This window comes from Pyxicephalus adspersus, chromosome 1, assembly GCF_032062135.1.
Source record: "Pyxicephalus adspersus chromosome 1, UCB_Pads_2.0, whole genome shotgun sequence".
NCBI classification, from domain to species: domain Eukaryota; kingdom Metazoa; phylum Chordata; class Amphibia; order Anura; family Pyxicephalidae; genus Pyxicephalus; species Pyxicephalus adspersus.
In genome coordinates, this window is record NC_092858.1 from 83,262,167 (window position 1) to 83,283,137 (window position 20,971).

A 20,971-nucleotide genomic window follows, 5' to 3' on the forward strand; every position below is an offset into this window, starting at 1 on the left:
AACAAAACAAAAACAAGCTTAGTGTACATAAGCTAGTATGAGGCTCTTATTCCCACACATTATAAACAAGAGTGCAATAACACTATGAATTATTAAACAAAAAAAAGCCATGTAAAGTGCAAAAATAATCAAAGTACTATTGTATATATATATTGTGTATATTGTGTATTGTGTTGTATTAGTCAAACTATACCCATAGTGATCATGTACTAACTATGAGCATGTTCATGGAAACAAAGTGACAGAGGGTTGTGCTGTATGAAAGTACATTTCAGGATGGAATATGCAGTAACAAAATTTCTTTTGCAGATAAGACATCTTCCTTTTATGTATTTTAAGTGTGTTTGAAGCCTGAAGTCCAGCTTTGAGAATATGAATACTTTTAAACACCCAATGTAAAAAGAAAACATACTGCAGAAGAGGGGAGGGGTTTACATTTTGGACTTGACCTTTTAAAAAAAAAAGATCAATGTTTATTATAAAATTAATTTTTCAGTTTTTTTTTTCATTTATTAGAAAAATTCTTTATATATATTAATTATAAAATGTAGTTTATATATGATGGGATTCTGTTCTCATTCATCCAAAAATGATGTGCATGTGTGCAAAGACAGTAATAGAATACATAAAAAAAATGACTTTGCTCTTAATAAAAGTTTCTGGCAGTATCACATTTTGCACTACAAGAGAAGGCCATTCATGAAGCTAACTTCTTATAAGTTCTGACACTTAAAGGCTCTTATCTGAAACATAAAACTTTATCAGTGATCGTATAACAAGTTCAGCAGATGTCAAGTAAAAGAAAACTGTTAAACCACATTCTGCCCTTACCTTAAAAAATGCTGAGATGAATATTAGAAAAGGGTAAATTTATTCTCACAGCCAAGATGTTTGTAAGAGATCCGTAAAAAGAACTTCTTCTTAATCTACCTGTATAAATGTATCAAACATAGCAACAGTAGTATTTTGAAGTAAGGGTTTATGCATACAGAAATTTGCTTTATATCCTAGTTCATAAAAAACAAACATGTTTTTTTTGTATTTATAAAAGTTTTATTATGCTGAAAAATAAATCAGAAAAATGTATTGTTTATGTATTATTTATTTTAATTTATTCATTATAGTCATAGGCCTAAACTTTGGATGGAAGCAATAGTTTCCTGGTGAAGGTTGATGCCGTTTCATGGATAGTGAGGACACCTTCTGGATGTTTGCCATTTAAGCCAATAGAAAGGTCAGTTGGATTTCAGATATAAACTTTTTAAAGTACTAAAGCATTATGTAAGTGCAAACAAAATTATGTATTTTATTTATTTTTTATCTTGAATGAATTATAGATATTGGGATGTAATTAACAAGTCACTGTAATTGTTTGTAGCTCTGATAATTTTCCCATTTTACAAGTTGAAGAAGCAGAGGAAGTAACTGAAAATCATGTCAAGAGCAATAAATGGGATTTACTTAATATATTACTTCAACATCATCGTCACTATCTTCATCACTCTTCATAGCAACTACCATCACTGTTGAACTGACATCATTTATCTGCCTGCACCTAATCTGCATTTATCTCTCCATCTACAGGTATGCTGTGCAATCTGACTGCCATCCCCATTCTGTGTGCAATTTCCATGTGATTGTCTATGGTATGCTGTGCATTTTAGATTAACTGCACGAATTTGAATCTGGCTATAGCACTATCTACTCCCAATCCATTCGTCCCAGTTTATTGTTATTTGATTTTATTCCCCTGTCAATCCCCTCCCCTACCCAGGTTCAACTGATATTCAAAATTCCTTGTTACTCTCATCAGTCCATCCATATTCGGGGCCCAAAGCACTTCTATATAAACATCAGGCTAGGTCACGTGGGACCCTGGCCTCGTGCCCAAATCTTATGCCAAATTATAAATGCTTTGAGAATTATAGAGGGAATTGGAACAGAATTGGACATGACATCACATTCTGCTACTTCCATCTCATGCCTCGGGACTGAACCATCATTGAACCACCTGAAAGTCTGCACTACCCCTCCTGCTGCCATCCTGAACTGTTTTTTCACCAAGCTTCTCACTGACTGATTGCTATGCCACTCCTGGACCTCAACAAGATGACAAGCTTTACTAAAGCCCATATTACAGGAGCTGCTCACATGGACTTCAGTCTGCTGCACTGCATTATGTACTCATAGGACTCCTAATTACCTGTTACTATGTATCGCTCACCCTGCACTCTCTTTGCTTGCTCTATCCCCCCCCCCCCCCCCCCAGTCTGGTAACCCCTTCTCTGTTTGTTCCTTCACTTTTCTGCTTTCTCTGTACTTCTGCACTTTTTCTCTCTTTTACTACTTGCTGGTGACATCTCACCCAACCCTGGTCCCCCTCACAGCTTCTCTCTTCCCTACCCTCTCACAAACATTCACCCTCCTCCTAACTACCCTGTTTCCCCGATGATAAGACACTGTCTTATTTTTTTTTTGAAGGCCAAAATATGCTCTAGGGCTTATTTTCAGGGGGATGCCTTATTTACCCATGAAGAAGACTACAGTACACAGTTATTGTTCATGTGCCATTCATGTCCACTTCTGATCAATCTGTGCCAATCATTGTCCCCTTCTGATCAATCATGTGCCATTCCTGTCCCCTTCTGATCAATCATGTGCCATTCATGTCCAGTTCTGATCAATCTGTGCCAATCATTGTCCCCTTCTGATCAATCATGTGCCATTCCTGTCCCCTTCTGATCAATCATGTGCCATTCATGTCCACTTCTGATCACTCTGTGCCAATCATTGTCCCCTTCTGATCAATCATGTGCCATTCCTGTCCCCTTCAGATCAATCTGTGCCAATCATTGTCCCCTTCTGATTAATCTGATCCATTCATTGTCCCCTTCTACTGTAATCAATAATATACTGTACCATTTAATGTCCCATTCTAAAGCTTACCGTATATAGAGTGGTATTGCTCACAGCAAAAAAAAACCTGTCTGAACTCCTGAACAAACTCCTGCAGTCTCCGTTAGGGAGGGATGAGGGAAGCTGCCTGTGTTTGCGTGGGTGGAGTCACGTGTGTTTGCGTGGGCGGAGTCACTTCAGTCCTGTCACTTCCTCTTCATGAAGAGGACGCACGGAGGAACCACACGGAGGAACCACACACGGAGTCACCCACCGCACCACGCGATTCTGGTAAGTAATCGGTGGGTGGCTTATTTGCGGGGGGGGGGCTTATTTTTCATTTTTACCTAAAAAGGGGGGGCTGTCTTATTTGATGGCCCTGCCTTATCATCGGGGAAACACGGTAGTGTTGGTGTTCGAAGTCGGGTTATCCTTATATTCGACTTGAAAATGGCTGTTCGAATTCAGGTAGACCCGACCCCCCAAAAAAAAAAAAAAAAACGAAATTTAAAGGTAAGAATTCGGATTAAAAAAATGTTTTAAAAAAATTAAAATTAATGTTAAATTTATTTATTGAGTGTGTTTATTTATGTATTTATCTATTTTTACAGGTTATCCTACAATGACATGATAGAGAAACTCTATCCAAGAACACATACAACTAGTAAAGGGCTGCAAGAGCAATCTGATTGCTCTTGCAGCCCTTAATAGGCCCTAAAAATAACCTGAATTCTCCCAAGATTGACTTTAATGGTGTTCGAATTCGGCATTCGATCACCCGAACAAAATCTCACTGTTCGATCGAATAGCTGTCGAAATGAATAGTGAGATATTCAACTAGCACTACTCCTAACCTCATTACTTTTCCCACTACCTATATGTTCTTACCTCCTTTCTCTGGCAGTCTATGGAATGCCAGATCTGTTGGCAATAAATGAACCTCTATCCACAGACTCTGCTTGTGCTGCTGTATTTTCCTATGGAGGCCTGCACTTCACACATACCCCTAGACCTAGCAACAGACTAGGGGCTGGTGTGGGTCTCATTCTCTCCCCTAACTGTACATACAGAGTTCCTCCTCCCCCGCCATCTCTAATTTTCACCTTCAACAATCACACCAAACACTTACAAAAGACTGTTCGTGCAGATGAGCGCCAGTGGAGGAAATCTGGCATCACCGCTGACTTCATTGTGTAAGACTCCTTGTGTAAGACTTCTCCCACCTCCCAGATTGTAAGCTCCTTATGGCAGGGTCCTCTTATCCTCCTGTGTCATGTTCTGTAACTGTCTGTCATTTGCTACCCTTATTTAATGTACAGCGCCGCGTAATATGTTGGCGCTATATAAATCCTGTTTATTATTAATAATAATATATTCATATCACAACATGAAGATTTTATGGGTGTTTTAGTAAATATATTATGTTTTTTTTTTTTCTTAGATTTTAAATTGTGGTTCCTTTAAAATTCTGTAAGAATAAAGCAATATCTAGATTCAACGAATTTCAGCTAATGATAAAGAGGATAACACTAAATAATCAGGCCTAGCTTTTAAATTCCAAAATTTTCTTTTATGATAGATGAGTGGAATATTGAATTTAGCTGGGGTAAAAAATATTTGCCATGCGTGGATGGCACCTTGACAGCCACTGGAGCACTTTCAGGGCATCCTTAGTTTAAAAAAAAAACAGCATCTGAACATGTGATCACTGGCGGCAGTGAGTGGTACTTATACCCCATTCAATGCAGCCCCTATTTTATCCCTAGGGGGCTGCAGCAGGAAGACACTACATGTGCCATCTCCCCAAGTGACAGCAGTTCGTGGCAACATCACTCCCAGTTTGAATTCAGCCCAAGGGAGGTTCTAAACAAAATAGAACAAATTACAAAGTAAACGTTCCAAAACAGTGTAAAGTTCACCTCTTAAAAAAACACACATTCTACAAAATTCCCAGAAAATGTATGAAAAAAGTTCACATCCTTGAGAGAAAAAGCATGCTTTATTTTAGTAGATGTTCTCAGGAGGGGGAGGCTTCCGTAACCACATCTCAAAGACTATCTTATCTTCATCTTATGTTCAAACTGAAGATTCTTTCTCTAGAACTACAGGGCACAATGGAACAAATCTTCAAATATAATACAGCACACACTAAACAATCACAGATAGACAAAAGTGTCAAACAAATTATTAAATCTATGCCCCCCCTCCCCATATTCCCCTTTTGGGTGTGGGGGGACACTTGATGCGCGGAAACTGGCTTTTAAATTAAAGCAGTGATTGCCAAAACATTACACTGTGCCATTTCCATGTTTTTATTTTGGAATACCTGATAATTTTACAAAAATTACCGTTCTAAAAATGAAGGAAAATCAAGAAACACTATTTACTTTAAATACTTTTGCTATTCAGGTGTAAACACATGGCAGGCCAAATCTGCAATATGAAAATTTCAGTACTGCACAAAATAATTTTAATGCTTTTATATCAAATGAATACCTAATTTTTAGTCCATTGTGGTACCTTTTCTTTCTATCAAAGCTAGGGTCTACTTTATGTTGCATCCAATCAATCTTTTTTCTTTTAATTGTGAAGAACTGTTCTAGTCTGAGCTACAAGAACTGAGAATATCTCTTCCTAGTTGTGGACGATGTATTACCTAAAGAGGTCAATTAAAAAGCAGTAATATGGCCATGCTATTGTAAAACAAAAAAGCCCTATGCACTTCTCTGGATTCAGTACAAAAAGAAATGCACATTGGGTCTGATTTATAGAAGTTCGCCTAGGCTGGATAGGATACACTTTCACCAGTGAAGCAAAGTGAAGTCAAACAAATTGCAAATGACTTTTAAGAAATCTGTTCCAGGTTTGCTGGATCTCCCAGCTTCACTAATGAAAGTGTATTTTTTCCAGCCTTGGAGAACTTTTAAAAATCAGGCCCATTATGTACAGAGCGTTGTCATGTGACCTGTCAAAATCAGATCTCCCTCTGTTATGTTATGCAGTGGGAACTCATGGGCTCTGCCAACTACATATTGCTACCCAAGTTTTATTCTCAGGATGACCAGAATGTATACCATTATCAATTCTCAATTATAAATAAGTTATAAACAAGTCCCCAGCAGTTGGTTAATGCTCATATTTGGTAAAATGGTTTATTTCAAATAAACAAACTACTGTATACTCTGTGTACTAAGTGCATACAAAGTAGTATATATAAAACAATTATCAAACAGAACAGGAAAAATATATTTGCACTGTACCAATATCCATTAAAAATTAGCATGTAAAAAGCATTAAAATATTGTTATCTGCAGTAAGAACCAAGGAAATGTTTTGCTTCACAGTAGAAACTATTGTACTGGAACCCTAGAAAAGCCAATCACATAACCCACAGCCCAGGCATGGAGGCACGTAATGTAGAATGACTTAGATACACAGAAACGTGTTACCAAGTATAGAGAAACTCTCAAATACAGGGAAATTTAGTAATTTTGTTTGTGCATTTAAGGTTTTACTCAGATGTGCTTGAACTTTGCTTTTTGGCAAAGACAAAACAAAATTTCTAACTGTGAAAAAAATGAAAGCATTTACACTTGCTAAACCTTTTTTTGGAAGAGCTAACAATATGTCAGTTGCACCTGTGGCATTATATTTTTAGGATACTACCAATTTTCTTGTCCATTTTATAATGCAATAAACATAGTGTTTAATGTCTCCAATTTAGTCCATTATGCCAACATGATCATTAATTTTTGTTACTGGGTGGGCGAACAATTTGTATAGTTAACAGAATATAAATAAATACCACAGTGTGATTTTCTTTCAGGCAAACACAGGAGATATAATAAGATTCTACTTTTTATTTCCCAAAGCTCTTTTGCAACTTTTTTTCCTACTGGCATTCAGATCTCTCTGCATGTAACAAAATCCTAGACACAGTATTGACTGTCTGCAAATGACTGTTTAAAGGATTGAAGGTGGATCGTGTTTCTCGAGACTTAAACTCAACTCAGTATTGCTTTGGGCTTTAAAACACACCTTGTGGTTAATTGCTGCTTAGCTGCAGAGATAATAAATGCAAACGTAAAAGTGAGAGGCGCCTACACAACACTGTTCCGCCTGTTCTCCTAGATGTTGTTTTCTAATCATCCAAGAAGGATGTAGAAATGTAAAGTTAAGCAAATAAAGCCTATTTTCATGTTCATGATTGTAGTAGCTTAGCATTAAAACGCATCTCTTGAGGGAAAAAAGGATAATTGTTCCCACCACACCCTTTATACCTGGTGTATACCCATATTATTTTTTTTAAGCTACCTAAAAGCCACAAATATTGCTGGATCACCCAGGTTTACCTTAGACTTATCTTCTCCTATCTTGGAGAAATTTCATAAATCAGGTTTAGTGTAAGAGAGTCTGGCCTGAAGTGATCTCATCACTTTTTTATGTTACATAGAATCTGATCGCTGGCTGACAAAATAATCCACCACCAAGTCCTTACAGGATATTCACAATGTCATAAAGTCTTTAGGTATAATGAGATGACAAGACTGGCCAGTGGAACTTACAATCTCGTCAGCAATAGTAAAAGCAGTGATGTGGGTGATAATGTAACAGAAAATTCAGGTTCTTTTAAGTTTTGAAAGTAATTGGTATAGGACTAGCAATTGGATCCAGACTGGATTTTATTAAAGTATATAACTAATATTATCAACAATAATAACTACCAACCTTGAATTGTATAATAACCTATAAGATTTTTTCAAAACTAATTGAAAACTTACTGGATTGTTATTAGATGTTGTGTATAGCTCCCACATTTATTTCCCTCCACCTTGGCTACCTAGTGGACAATTCTAAATTTGTGTCTATATCTATTAAACCTGTGGTCCACACAGTGGTCCACCACTGTTGAGCCCCTGAATTTTATTTAGTACATTAGAATTAACCTCAAATGTTTTATGTGCATTTCTATTAACCTTTTAGATTTTTGTAACCATTTTCATTATATATACAACATTCAGAATTTGTGCAGAATATTCCTGGAAAGTTTTGGAATCTCTGGTGTGTCACTAATTTGGGGACAAATGCTGCATTCAATCAGTTTGTCTTAGCTAACCTGGAGTTTGCAGGCAGAGCACAAGTGGTGAAGAGAAAAGCTCCCAGGTGTCTAAGAGTTTGCCTAGAAGCATCTTCTCAGCTTCAGGTGACTCCATAAACATCATTGTTGTGTGTGTTCAGATATTGCAGCCTGCTCAGCATTCCTGACAAATAAAAGAAAATTGTGAACTTATTTGTTCGGTTAATAAAAAAATTACTGTTAACCTTCTCCCTTTGCTGACATTGGGTAATGATTCTGTTCCTCCCTAGATAAGGAATGGTTAATGAGCACTATCATCCTAGGACAGGAAATATGTTACTAGCATGATCATTAGTTAAAAATAAAGGATAAAAAGGAATAAAAGTTAGAAATAAGTCAGAAAATTTAAACTAATGCAACAACCTAATTTAAGGGCTGATAACCTTTGGTTTAGATTTGGGTTTATTTGGAACGTACTTAGAAAGTCAAAATTTGCATTAACTTGTAAGAAGACATACATTTGACAGATAATTAGGTTAAAATAAATGTTAGTGTGATGTGAAGTCTAGTTACTTATGACAAAGTAGTAAAATGAAACCAAAACATAACATGCATTTGAAGAGGACCCTATGTATACTTTACAAATACTTTATTATGAATACATTGCTATAAAATGTCCTAAATTTGTATTTAGGATTTATTTACGACATCTATAAGATTCTGCATAGGTATAATCATAATTTATAATTTGTATAAATCTTAATATTCTAATTATTTCACACTGTCAGAACAGCAGCAATGGCTAGTTATACAAGGTAAACTGTAATATATAGTAACTGTAGACATGTTACAACATGGCAAAAAAAATGTTTTTAGGTATTTACTTTTACATTTGTGTTTTCTCATGATTACTTTATTTCACTTCTCTTGTTTATACAACTGGCTCTGTTTGTTCAAATCTTGCACATATTTGAATCTGAACAGTGTTAGATATATATATATATATACCCAAAAGCTGCAGTAACATTCTCTAGAATCTTTGTACATTCAGGAGAATGCATCATTAAAGTCACAAGCTGTTGTTCATGTCATTAACAGCTGCAAACTCAAGTTTTTAGATTTTACCAGTCTCTTTGGATTTCAATCAATCGCCCCTATGGCACTGTTAGTTCCCCACCATAGATTCATAAAACATGCAGCCTCTAGTATTCACTAATGTCTTGTTGTGTGTGTTTTCCTTCTATTTATCTTAGAATAATCATTTATACACATTTTAAAGGGCAGTGATTATTTTTCAAAGCATTAAACAGTCACAGCATTTATAGACAAATTAAAAACTTGTCTACGATGAATGAGCACCAATCACAATGCTCCTTGCGGTATTCCTTACATTTGTCATAGAATGTGTTTGTAAATAAAAAAGAAGGTGCATCATCATGCCCCCACTAGGATGAGAAAAAAACATATTCAAAGGATCCAAATGCTTTAGAAACCTTTACTTACCATTTTAAATTCCGAAGATCTGAGAGTGCCCAGTGTGATACTTCCACTTTTCAAATAACATACTGATAACGTTAAAAAGTCAGAAGAAGTAAAATAGCATGTCTTGAAGGAAATCTCTGGCAGGCTATGAAATTTAACCCCAAGAAAAGACAGTTCTGTCAAGTTCTACTTAAAAAGGATCTATCCAAAGACAGGTTTTACGTTTTCCCATACATAAAATATAAAAACTTTACAGCCATTAAAAGAAGGTAAGATAACTTTGTAAATGTTGTCAAAAAGAGGGAGCCCAGTTACCAACATAGTAAATGATCTGGAAAACATTCTCAATAGGTAGAAGGGGGGGGGGGGGCTGGACCTTTAAGTGCTAAAAAACTAAGTGTTAAAAAATCAGGTCCCCTACCCTGCCAGACAGAAATGGATGGTCAGAAATACAAATCCTTTGGCAGGTAAAACTGATCCCTATTGGTATTTCACCTGCATAGTTACCTGATTGCCTGGAGTTTAGCTGGAATCTTGATGATGAAGAGTTTGCTAAGTGACTTACAGACATTGCCTTTTTTTCTTAGAGACACTTAAAGAAAGCTAAATCATAGTCCTAGTATTTTGACAGTAAATAGGTTCTACTAAAAGGACAGAGGGGTGAAATGTAAAATACCAGTGCATCGCCTTTTTTACAATCTCTAGGCACATGTGACTTAAATCCTTGAAACAAATATACCTGTAAACAAATAATAGTATAAAAATAATTATTATTATAGTTACATAAACTAAAATTTCAAGCTATGTTGATACCGTAAAACACCACTACTTTTTAGACATAAATATTCATAGGTCCTGTACCACCCTTAATAGGGAAAGAAGGGCGTTTTTACCTGCACCATAGCAATTTACATAAAAAAGGACCTATGAATACTTTATTAATATACATGACATGGCTACTATGACATGTAACACAACATATCTGTAGTATAGACTGAGGCTAGGGCTACACCGGTAATTTAATATTTATAATAAATGTATTTGCTACTGTGGTATTTACTGGTTTCCCATTATGTCTCTTGTATCAGATGAGGATTCTGCCAACAAAGCATTAAACCTCTCAGTAGAAAAGAGATTTAGTTGGCAGTATCGCCCTAGCCTTAGTCTTTAAAACTATTTTAAAGTACTCCATTAAGAGATTTGTCAAAATTCGAATTTGCAGATTATTGTGTTATTACAACTGGTCAGAATAAGAAAATATGACTTTAAAGTATATCATTTATTGTTACTTAAATGCATATTTAGTTTATTCAAATTGGCAGAATTTAAACTACATACATGATTTTTAAATTATTTGCAGACTAATAGGTAATCCTAAATTTAGGAATAAATGGATATTCTTAGAAAACCACAAGATACAAATTTGTGATTTACAAGTGACATTACAGAAAAAGCATCAATAGACCTTTCTATTGATTGGCACATATAGTTAGCCTGCTGACAAGATAATTATTCCAGCATATTTTAAACAACTATTTAGGAAATGTAATCTGGATGGGATCTCTAATCTCATCCCATTTATTGGATAAAAGAATAGGATCAGCTGTGTAAGACACAAATATACAGTATAAGTAGAAGACAACAAAAGAGAAGATTAAGATAAAGAAATGGCTTGAGAGATATGTCAATTTACAAGTATTACATTTGTTTGTCCACATACACAAAATCCTTTACTGTTTCTATTTACAACACTAGGATACATCTTGTCCAATAGTCGGATCATTAGGTAATGTACCGGTATTATTTTTTTTTGCAATTTCATTTAACTTAGAAGCCAGAATATGCATGCCATTTAAGCAAATATGTACTGTCTGATCTTGTTTTGATGTTGTACAATATAATTACTTTCTGCCTAATGGTGTACTGAATATTCTTTACCAACATTATGGGAGGAAACAAAACTGAATTTAATAAGCTAAAGCCTGTGTTAGTAAAAAAAATTTAAAAAGTGATCGTTGCATGTCCCCTATTAGGCAACCTTAGAAACTATATCCCAGGTCTAACTTAAAACCTTAAAGCTGAGCCATAGGCAAGCATCTAAATACAAGGTATACAGTTGGAATACATATGAGGAAACTGTTTTACTTGCTGAAAAACTTGTATTTCTGTTCAGCCACCCTTAAGATTCACTGATCCCTGCAGGATAACATAGCCAGGTTCTCAGCTTCTTTTATATCGCCTGGCTTTTAGAAAACTCAGCTTGGTCAAGGGCCCAGCTTGCATCAGCTTACAAATGAGGCCATCACAGTATTCTTTCCACTCCATGGAGCCTGGTTGGCTTATAGTGTTGCACCTCAATCTTCCCGATCTACTGTACATGTTACAGAAGGCTTCATGGTAACACAAATTGAGGTACTTTTAAATAATATATTTAAAGAGTATCTGTAGCCAAAAACCTTTTTTTTATAGTGTGGTGAGCGGTAGAACCTTCTCTGAGTCTTGATTACTGCACATGTTATGTGGTTTATTACATTGGTGACCATTCTCAATTGGCAAAAAAGTGAGGGAAAACTTTTGAGGTTGTCAACAGGACACAAATAGAGGGAATGGTTTCCTGACATCTATGTAAGACGATATTTTTTTATCAATTTCCATTTGGGTTTTTGTTAACAAATCCAATTTACATGATTGGATAAAATAATATTTAGAGTTCTTTTTTACCCATTCTTTTGCTGGCAAAGCAGAAAGGGCTAAATACTAACCCGAATAGTTTCCTATTTAGAAGACTTTAGAAGATTTTATCAAGAAAGTCTTTGGCCCAATTGAGTTTTTGGTAGCAGAGATTAACTCAAACCAAATGGGGCCTTAGGCCATGTAGCAGCTTTGTATACCCCATAACTTTACCAGACACCAAATATGTAGAAGTGCTAAACATATGTAATGTGAGGTACTTTGACCTTCTATGATAGGGAATTGAACTGGAACATGATTGGAACCACCACTACGCTCTGCTATTTCCCTCTTTCTCATGCCTTTGGATTTAATTATCATTAACTATGCACCTGAACTCCAACACAACCTCTGCTGCTACCATCCTGAACTGCCTTTCCACCAAGCCACCTCTCTAAATTTGATTCATTCTATCCCACACCTGGAACCCAACAAGCTTACAAATCCCACTACAACCCAAACTACAGCTGCTGCTCACGTGGACTTCAGTTTGCCATATTGTTTAATGTGCTCCTGTGTTTTACCATTATGTATCACAACCTCACCCACCTTGACAACTCCCCATTTCCCCATTCTGACCACAACCTCATCATGTTCTACCTATCTAAATCTTACATAGTTAGATAGTTGCATAGTAGGTTAGGTTGAAAAAAGACATAGTTGGTACAGAGGAAGGCAAAAAAAACACTGGTACAATTTGCTTCAGCAGGGGAAAAAAATCCTTCCTGATTCCTTAAGGCAATCGGATGTTCCCTGGATCAACAGTCTCTGTTATCTTTATTCTAAAGCCTCAATACCCAGTTATATTCTGTGGTTCTAGAAATGCATCCTAATTTTTCCTAAAGCAATCTCTAGTACTTGCTGAAACTACTTCCTGAGGGAGCCAATTTCACATTTTCACAGACCTTACAGTGAAGAATCCCTTCCTTATCCAGAGCTTATACTTTTTTTCCTCCAGACGCAAAGAGTGCCCTCTTGTTCTTTGTAATGATCTCAAAGTGAATATTTGGGAGGAGATTCCTCTATATGGACCATTTATATATTCATGAAGGGTCAAAGAGTGCCCTCTTGTTCTTTGTAATGATCTCAAAGTGAATATTTGGGAGGAGATTCCTCTATATGGACCATTTATATATTCATGAAGGGTGATTATATCCCCCTCCATTCCTTTTGTTAGTTTAGTTGCCCTTCTCCGCCCTCTCTACAATTCCATAATAGCCTTTTTGTGAACTGGTGCCCAAAACTGGACTGCATATTCCAGATGTGGTTTGACCAATGCTTTGTCCATCTCTGCAGTCTATTCCTCTTTAAATACAAGAAAGTACTTTGCTAGCTTTAGATATTGCAGTTTGGCATTGCATGCTGTTATTAAGTCTATGATCTACCAGAAACCCCTGATCTTTTTCCATTTCTGACTCCCTCAAATGTATTCTCCCTAGACAGTATGAAGCGTGTTGTTAGCCCACAAGTGTATACCTTTACATTTATCTATATTAAATGTCATTTGCCACTTGGCTGCCCAACCAATCAGTACATCCTGTTCAGCTTGTTGACTATAGACATCATGTATGGACTTTATTCCATTACATAGTTTGGTGCAGTCTGCAATACAGAAATGGTACTTTTAATCCCAAACTCTATATCATTTATAAAGATGTTAAACAGTAAAGGTCCCAACACTGAACCCTGGGGTACACCACTAATAACCTTAGACCATTCAGAGTATATTAATTACTACTTCCTGCATGCAGTCTTTAAGCCAGTTCACTATCCATTTACAGATTGTTTTTTCTAAATTTATTGACCCTAACTTGCATATTAACTGTCTATGGGGTACTGTGTCAAATTCTTTAGCAAAGTCCAAGTACACTATATCAACTGACACTGCTACTGCACTGTCTACCTGTTTTTTTGCCTTCCTTTGGACCAACTATGTCCTATAGGATTTTATATCCGGCATATGCTTATTTCCCTAGTGGTTGAACTTGATAGACTTATGTCTTTTTTCAACCTAACCTACTGTCTTTCTTGAAGCCATGCTGTCTATCACTTATAATATTGTTTTCTAACAGAAACTCCTCTATGTGGTTTTTTATCATACTCTCTAGGACCTTTCCAACTATGGACGTTAAACTAACCGGTCTGCAGCTACTTGGTAATGACTTTCCTCCCTTTTTAAGATAGGAACCACATTGGCCTTACGCCAGTCCATTGGTTCCATGCCTGAAACTAATGAGTCTCTAAAAATTATAAATAATGGCTTTGAAATAAGTGAGCTCAGCTCTTTGAGGATACGTGGATGTAATCCATCAGGTCCTGGTGCTTTGTCAATCTTAAATTTGCCCAACAGTTTCTCAATCATATCAATTTTGAGCCATTGTGAACTGTTTAAGGCAGTGACATTGTTATTATGAATTTGGACTTGAGCTCTGCCATTTTCCTTTGTGTACACAGAGCTAAAAAAAATTGTTTAGTAAATCTGCCTTTTCAGTTACCAACCCAGAGACATCATTTAAGGGGCCTACATGCTCAGATATGATCTTTTTGCTATTAATATTGCTATTGCTATTAATATGCTTACACAATTTTCAGGGGTTTGCCTTACTTTCTTTTGCAATCTTTCATTTTGAAGTTTTGCACATTTTATCTCCTTTTTACATCTTTTGTTATATTCTTTATAGTTTTCAAACGATGAAGGTGATCCTCCATTTTTATGTTTTTGGAATGCCCTTTTCTTGTTTCTTATGGCTTTTTTAACATCAGCTGACAACCACATAGGTTTTAATTTTAGCCTCCTAATCTTATTACATATTGAAATATATTTTTTAAGTGTGCTTTTGTAGAACAGACTTGAAACGTTCCCATTTCTGTTCTGTGTTCTTTGAGGACAATATTATCTTCCAGTCCAAGTCACAGAGAGCTGCCCTTAAAATTTGCTCTCTTAAAATTAAATGTTTTTATCTTTCCCATGTTTGCTTCCTGTTTACAGCTTACATCAAATGAAATCATATTATGGTCACTGCTACCCAGATTCTCTTTTATATGCACATTTGTTACAAGCTCTGCATTGTTAGAAAGAACTAGGTCCAGCTTCTATAAACTGTACCATAAAATTATCTTGTATTAAATTTACAAATTGTCTCCCTTTTGCTGTTCCTGTAATGCTATTACTCCAGTCAATGTCAGGGTAGTTGAAATCTGAAATGATAAAAACATTTTCACTTTTTGCTGTTTTTTCTATCTGTACTAGTAGTTGATTATCAATTTCTTCCTTAGCACTGGGGGGCCTATAGCAGACTCCAATAATTAATTGTATGTTATTCAACCCCACCCATAATGCCTCAACCTCATCGCTTGTTCCATCCGCAATTTCTTCTTTCACATTCACTTTTAGATCACTTCTCACATACAGACAGACACCACCACCCTTTCGTTTGACTCTGTATTTACAAAAGAGAGTATACCCAGGAGTATTGACAGTCCAGTCATGTAAACAACAAAGCCAGGATTCAGCAGTGCAAGTCATGATGCTCTTCACTTATTAAGGCTTCTAGCTCCCCTATTTTGTTTGCCAGACTTCTAGCATTGGTGAACCAGCTCTTTAAACCATTGCTGCTTTTACCACCAATGTTTGCCAAATCGTTTTGTTTTTCAGTACAAATAATACTGCGCAATCCAATGTTTGTGTGTAACATGGGAAGCTCCTGTTATTTAGTCATAACCCTCCCCCCAACTATCCCCAATCCACCCTCCACTAGTGGCTGACCCCTGACTAACCTTTCTGCCACCTTATTTACCTGTCCCACCCCTCTGTCCTAGTTTAAATATCACTCCACCATTCCTCTAAATCCCCTAGCACAGCAGACCCCCTTTCATTTAGGTGCAAACCATCTCTGGTATATAGGTTGTACCCCAATGAAAAGTCAGCCAAGTTCTCTATGAACCCAAACCCTTCCCTATTACACCAGGAATCTTGCCACATCCCAAACCTGGTCAGAAAGACATCCATTACCTTGACCACAACCTTTACTCAATCTGCCTTATGTCCCTAACCCCCACTCTCTCTAAAATAACATCTCCAAATAAAGCTGCCACTGAGTTCAACCACACTATCTTTGGCTCTGGATAAAGTTGCCCCTGCCACTTTCTGTTACCCCTGTCCTGCTAACCCCGACCTTGGCACAACAATTACACCAAACATCTACAAAAGACTGCTCGTGCAGCTGAGCGCAAGTGGCCTCAGCGCTGACTTCCCATCTGCTCCCCCTAAAATTACTTTTTCTGCCCAAGACATATGATTCCAGACATACATAGCCACCTACTACAGAGATAAAATTATGATTTTTTAGGGGAACAGTGACTTTTAATGCATGATCGCCAGTAAAAAGCTGTCGGATAAGCGCGGCTCCGTGCGCGAGCTTTTTCCGTTGCTGAATAGCGCGACCGCGTACGATCCCGGATCGCTAATACGAATGCGCGACCGATAATCCGATTCTGCTTGATGAATCAGGGGCACTATGTCTTGCTCATTGTGCTACTCCAACCATATCCACTCCTTCCACCTATAAATCATCACTAACCTCACCCTCATAACTAAAATCATCACTAACCCATCAGCCCTGTTACTCTGGATGCAGTCTCCTCTCTTCTCTCATCATCCCCACCTGTCTGCTTGACCCAATTTCCTCTGATCTACTCTGTGCACACTCCTCCACCCTGGCCCCTGCACTAACCAAACTCTTCCCTCTCCCTTTCTACTGGTATCTACCCACCCACTTTCAAACATGCCATAATTTTCCCTATTCTGGAGAAACCCTCACTAGACCCCTCTCTACCTTCTGACTACTTTCCTATCTCCCTTCTCCCAAATTTTGCAAACTTTTTGCACGCCTTGTCTTACTGACTACCTAAACACCAACTATCTCTTTGACCCACTCTACTTTCGAGCTGCCCATTCCCCCAAAACAGCTCTTACAAAAATGGCCAATTACCTCGACAGGGCTAAGTCTCAAGGCAATGTTTCCCTCCTCCTTCTCCTGGATCCTTCCTCTGCTTTTGACACTGTTAATCACTGCCTTCTTATCCAAATCATGCGCTCCATTGGTATCAGTGACAGTGCTCTCTCTTAGTTTGCTTCCCAACTGTCTGACCGCTCCTTTCAAGTTTCTTTCAATGGTAATTCTGCCTCTCCCACTCTCCTCCCTGTTGGTTTTCCCCAAGAGTCTGTCCTTGGACTGGTTCTCTTTTCTCTGTACACCCTCTCACTCAGACGTCCCATATCCTCCTTAGGTTTACAGTACCATCTGTATGCTGATGACACCTAAATCTATCTGTCCCTCCTGACTTGACTGCTTCAGTCCTGTATAAGGTTTCATGCTGTCAATTGGCAATCTCACCACATGGATAGCTGACAGGTTTCTGAAACTCAACCTGGATAAAACAGAACTCATCATCCTACCCCCCCCCCCCCCCCCCCTCTCCCTGACATATCTCCAACTGTTAACAGCTCTGTTTTTTGTCCCTCCACTCAGGCACATGTCTGGGCATCACCTTTATTCCTCTCCTTTACCCCTCATATTCAGAACATTTCCAGGTCCTGTCACTTTCACCTGCACAACATTTACAAAATCCACCCCCACCTGTCACCAGAGACCCCCACACTCCTTGGACATGCTCCTATCATCTCTCATCTGGACTACTGTAACATCCTACTCTCTGGTATTCCACTAACCCAACTCTCTCCTCTACAATCTATTATGAATGCTGAAGGCAGACATCCATCCCTCCTATCCCTCATCTCCTGCGGCATCTCTTTGTAGTCTTTTCATTGGCTTCCATTTTACCTTAGCTAGAAAAAGAATTGAGCATTAGGAACTGGTTGGATAAAACCCCACCCTACATAAATTTATACTTTTGCAGATGCTCTGAAAACGTTTTATATTCTCTCTTTCCCACTGTATTCCTCCTACTTTAAAACATACAGGTAGACTTCCACCTCTCTTGTCTTTCTATTTAAAATTGAACCCAACAAGACATTCATGGTTTCAGCTTATGTATCATCTCTAATTTCTCAGTTTCCAATGTATTCAAGGCAAACTGCATCTACAAAGGTGTCCTGCTTAAAGATTGACCTTGTTAAATCAAATACAGTTCTAGCTGCCGTCCCTCTGTTACAACATAATAGTATTCCTAACTGCCTTGGTAAACCAGAAAACAGAATATTTGGGAGTCATAATTTTTTAGATACACAGATCTGTATACAATATGCGTATTGTAAATATAATAAATCAAGACTTTGTGGAAGAGAATAAGTAAAATATTTCCTGGTAATATAATATTCTATGCCAAATTTTACTGCTGGTCATCTTGCCTAAAATCTATATTCTGTTCTATTCTAGACTCTTAATGTGTTGATTCCTAAAAAAAAAAAACTTTAATCTGTTTATATTTTGCCATCTGTGGATCCTATTTTCACTCCCCATCAACACACTATTAAGTTATTCAATAAGCATTCCTGTTTTCAGTACACACCCCATTTTAAATCTACTGACTTTACCATTGTGACTTTGCGTTTATTTGTGCAATGCAGACAGATCTTGGCTGGTGGAAGGGGGGCTCTTTATGGCTTCCTTAAAATAAAAAGTTATGATAATGTACACGTGATGATGATGATGAGCCTTCACCATTAAAAGAACTGAAATTCTTTGACAATGGGGATGTGAAGGAAATGGCTAGATGATGCTGGATGTCCACTAGCTAGGAAATAAGGCTGGCTCTATATGATTTGTTTACAGTTTCTTTACTTTATTAAAATCTCCTAGCGTGTTGTGATATCTCAGTAAGCAATTTCAGTACAGAAGGGGAGTCTGTACAACTGTGTGAAATTGAACATTTCGAGTTGTTAATGGATTACTACCATATATCTTCTCTTAATATTTAGTAGCTCAGTTCTCTGTCTACAAAGCAATATCAAAGAGAGAAAATACCTAGATGGATTCAGATTAAAAAGAATCTTCCTTCATTGTTCCCTACAAAACTAACAAAAAAAAACATTGTTCCCTACAAAATACAAAAAAAACTAAATCATAAGATTCTTACATGAACAAGTGCAATCCTAAATATAAAGTAAGATTTCCCAGCAGTCCTTTTTTTCTTTTCGTTAGGACAAAGTGCGGTATTCCAGAGCTGAACTTGGAGTTTATGTACTGATATCTCTGACATTAAGGAAAAATCAATATTTTATGACCTTTACAATGAACAGATATTAGTACCAATTGCCTAAGGTAGAATAATAGCACTACAATCAGTGCTATTATTATAAGTCATAACATTATGTTTTACAGCAGCAATCTACTTTTTTGAATATATTAGAATACTCCAGTATAGATTTTGTTTTACTATTAGTTGTTTTATTCCCTTGATTGCCCATACATTGTACCTTAACATGGTGTTTGAGAAACTAACTGGTGTTTCCCATTTAAATTCTTTTGCTTGGAATAAAATTAGCCTCAAAAGAAATGTATATATGTATAACATTATTAAATAGGCAAATAAACGAGATGCAAACAGATGCATTTCTATAGTAATATACCATTTTACATAGAAAAAGTGTAAATACTTGAATATGACTTAGTATCAGCCTCTTGTAATACTGTCTGTTGTAGAATGGATAGGGTGGAGCAGCATTAGAAGCCAATAAGTTGTGCTATAGTGATCATGTGCCAACATGGGGCATGCTGATGGTTGCTCTGCTGCTTCATCTTTACTGTCCTATATCAAACGGAAAAAAACATGTAAGCATTACAAAAAAAAAAAAAAACTCAGGCCTCTAGGACAGGGCAGGAATTTAAAAAGCTCAAGTTAGCATACCAGCCAGGTAGCTTGCATTTTCAGCATGATGTCAATAATAAAACCTCTTTTACAGGTCTACATTAATATTTCCCCAAAATGATCTGACACCTTATACCATTCTAAACATTACATTTGCACACTTTAGTATTCAACCCTTTATATTATTCATTATTAATATGAGCAGGTGTTAAAAGTTCCATGCAAATATATGCAGTGTACCAAGCAGGAGTATGCACACATTCATTAGACACCCCTGAGAATAAGTCTTATATACCCATTCATGAATAATGCAGACACAATTCTCATAATTTAGATCTCAAAGATATGAAAATCCAGATTACATTTTTAAAAAGCGTAACTGTCATTTTCCAGAATAAATATGTGTATATATATTCATATTTCTTGACATATACTGCTAACCAAACAGCTATATAAATATTATGTGTGTTAAAAAAAGGATTGCTAATGCCAACCAATTTTATGAATCCATACTGTGTAGTTGTACAACTCCCTGTGTCAACTATCTGCTCACTGAACAGTGAGTTAGGGGTCAATGATGCTGACTTATTGTTCATTGAGCAGGTTGGATGCTGACTGGATACTGGAAACTGCCAAGAAAGAAGCAACCAAGAAATAGCAGTGTCACTAGTACAATATTTCACGTGTATGTATTGTTTTTTAACTGTGTATTGAGACAGACGTTCATTTTGAAAGAGGCTTTATTTTTAACAGGAAATTAAGCACATTTACATTTTTGGATTATATTCCTTGTTGATCAGTTGTTTAGATTGATTCAAAAAGAATGTCAATCTTTTTAAAATGTTTCCATACAGTTTACATATATATAATTCATTTATATATAAATATAAAAACAGTAGTTTCTACTATTTTGTTTATATTTACATATGAATAAAAATAAGAAATTTATATAGCCCT

The 20,971-nt window shown here is 36.7% G+C and overlaps 1 long non-coding RNA gene across 2 annotated transcripts in view; it reads right to left on the reverse strand.

Moving 5' to 3' along the window:
- Positions 1-3,615: 3,615 nt before the first annotated feature.
- LOC140334110 (uncharacterized) overlaps positions 3,616-20,971 on the reverse strand; it is a 75,524-nt gene continuing 58,168 nt past the window's right edge. For both annotated transcript variants that reach the window (XR_011921481.1, XR_011921479.1), the window contains 2 exons: positions 8,012-8,156; positions 3,616-4,997 (listed from right to left, as the gene is read on the reverse strand). This is a non-coding gene — a long non-coding RNA (uncharacterized lncRNA). The remainder of the gene's footprint in view (positions 4,998-8,011; positions 8,157-20,971) is intronic.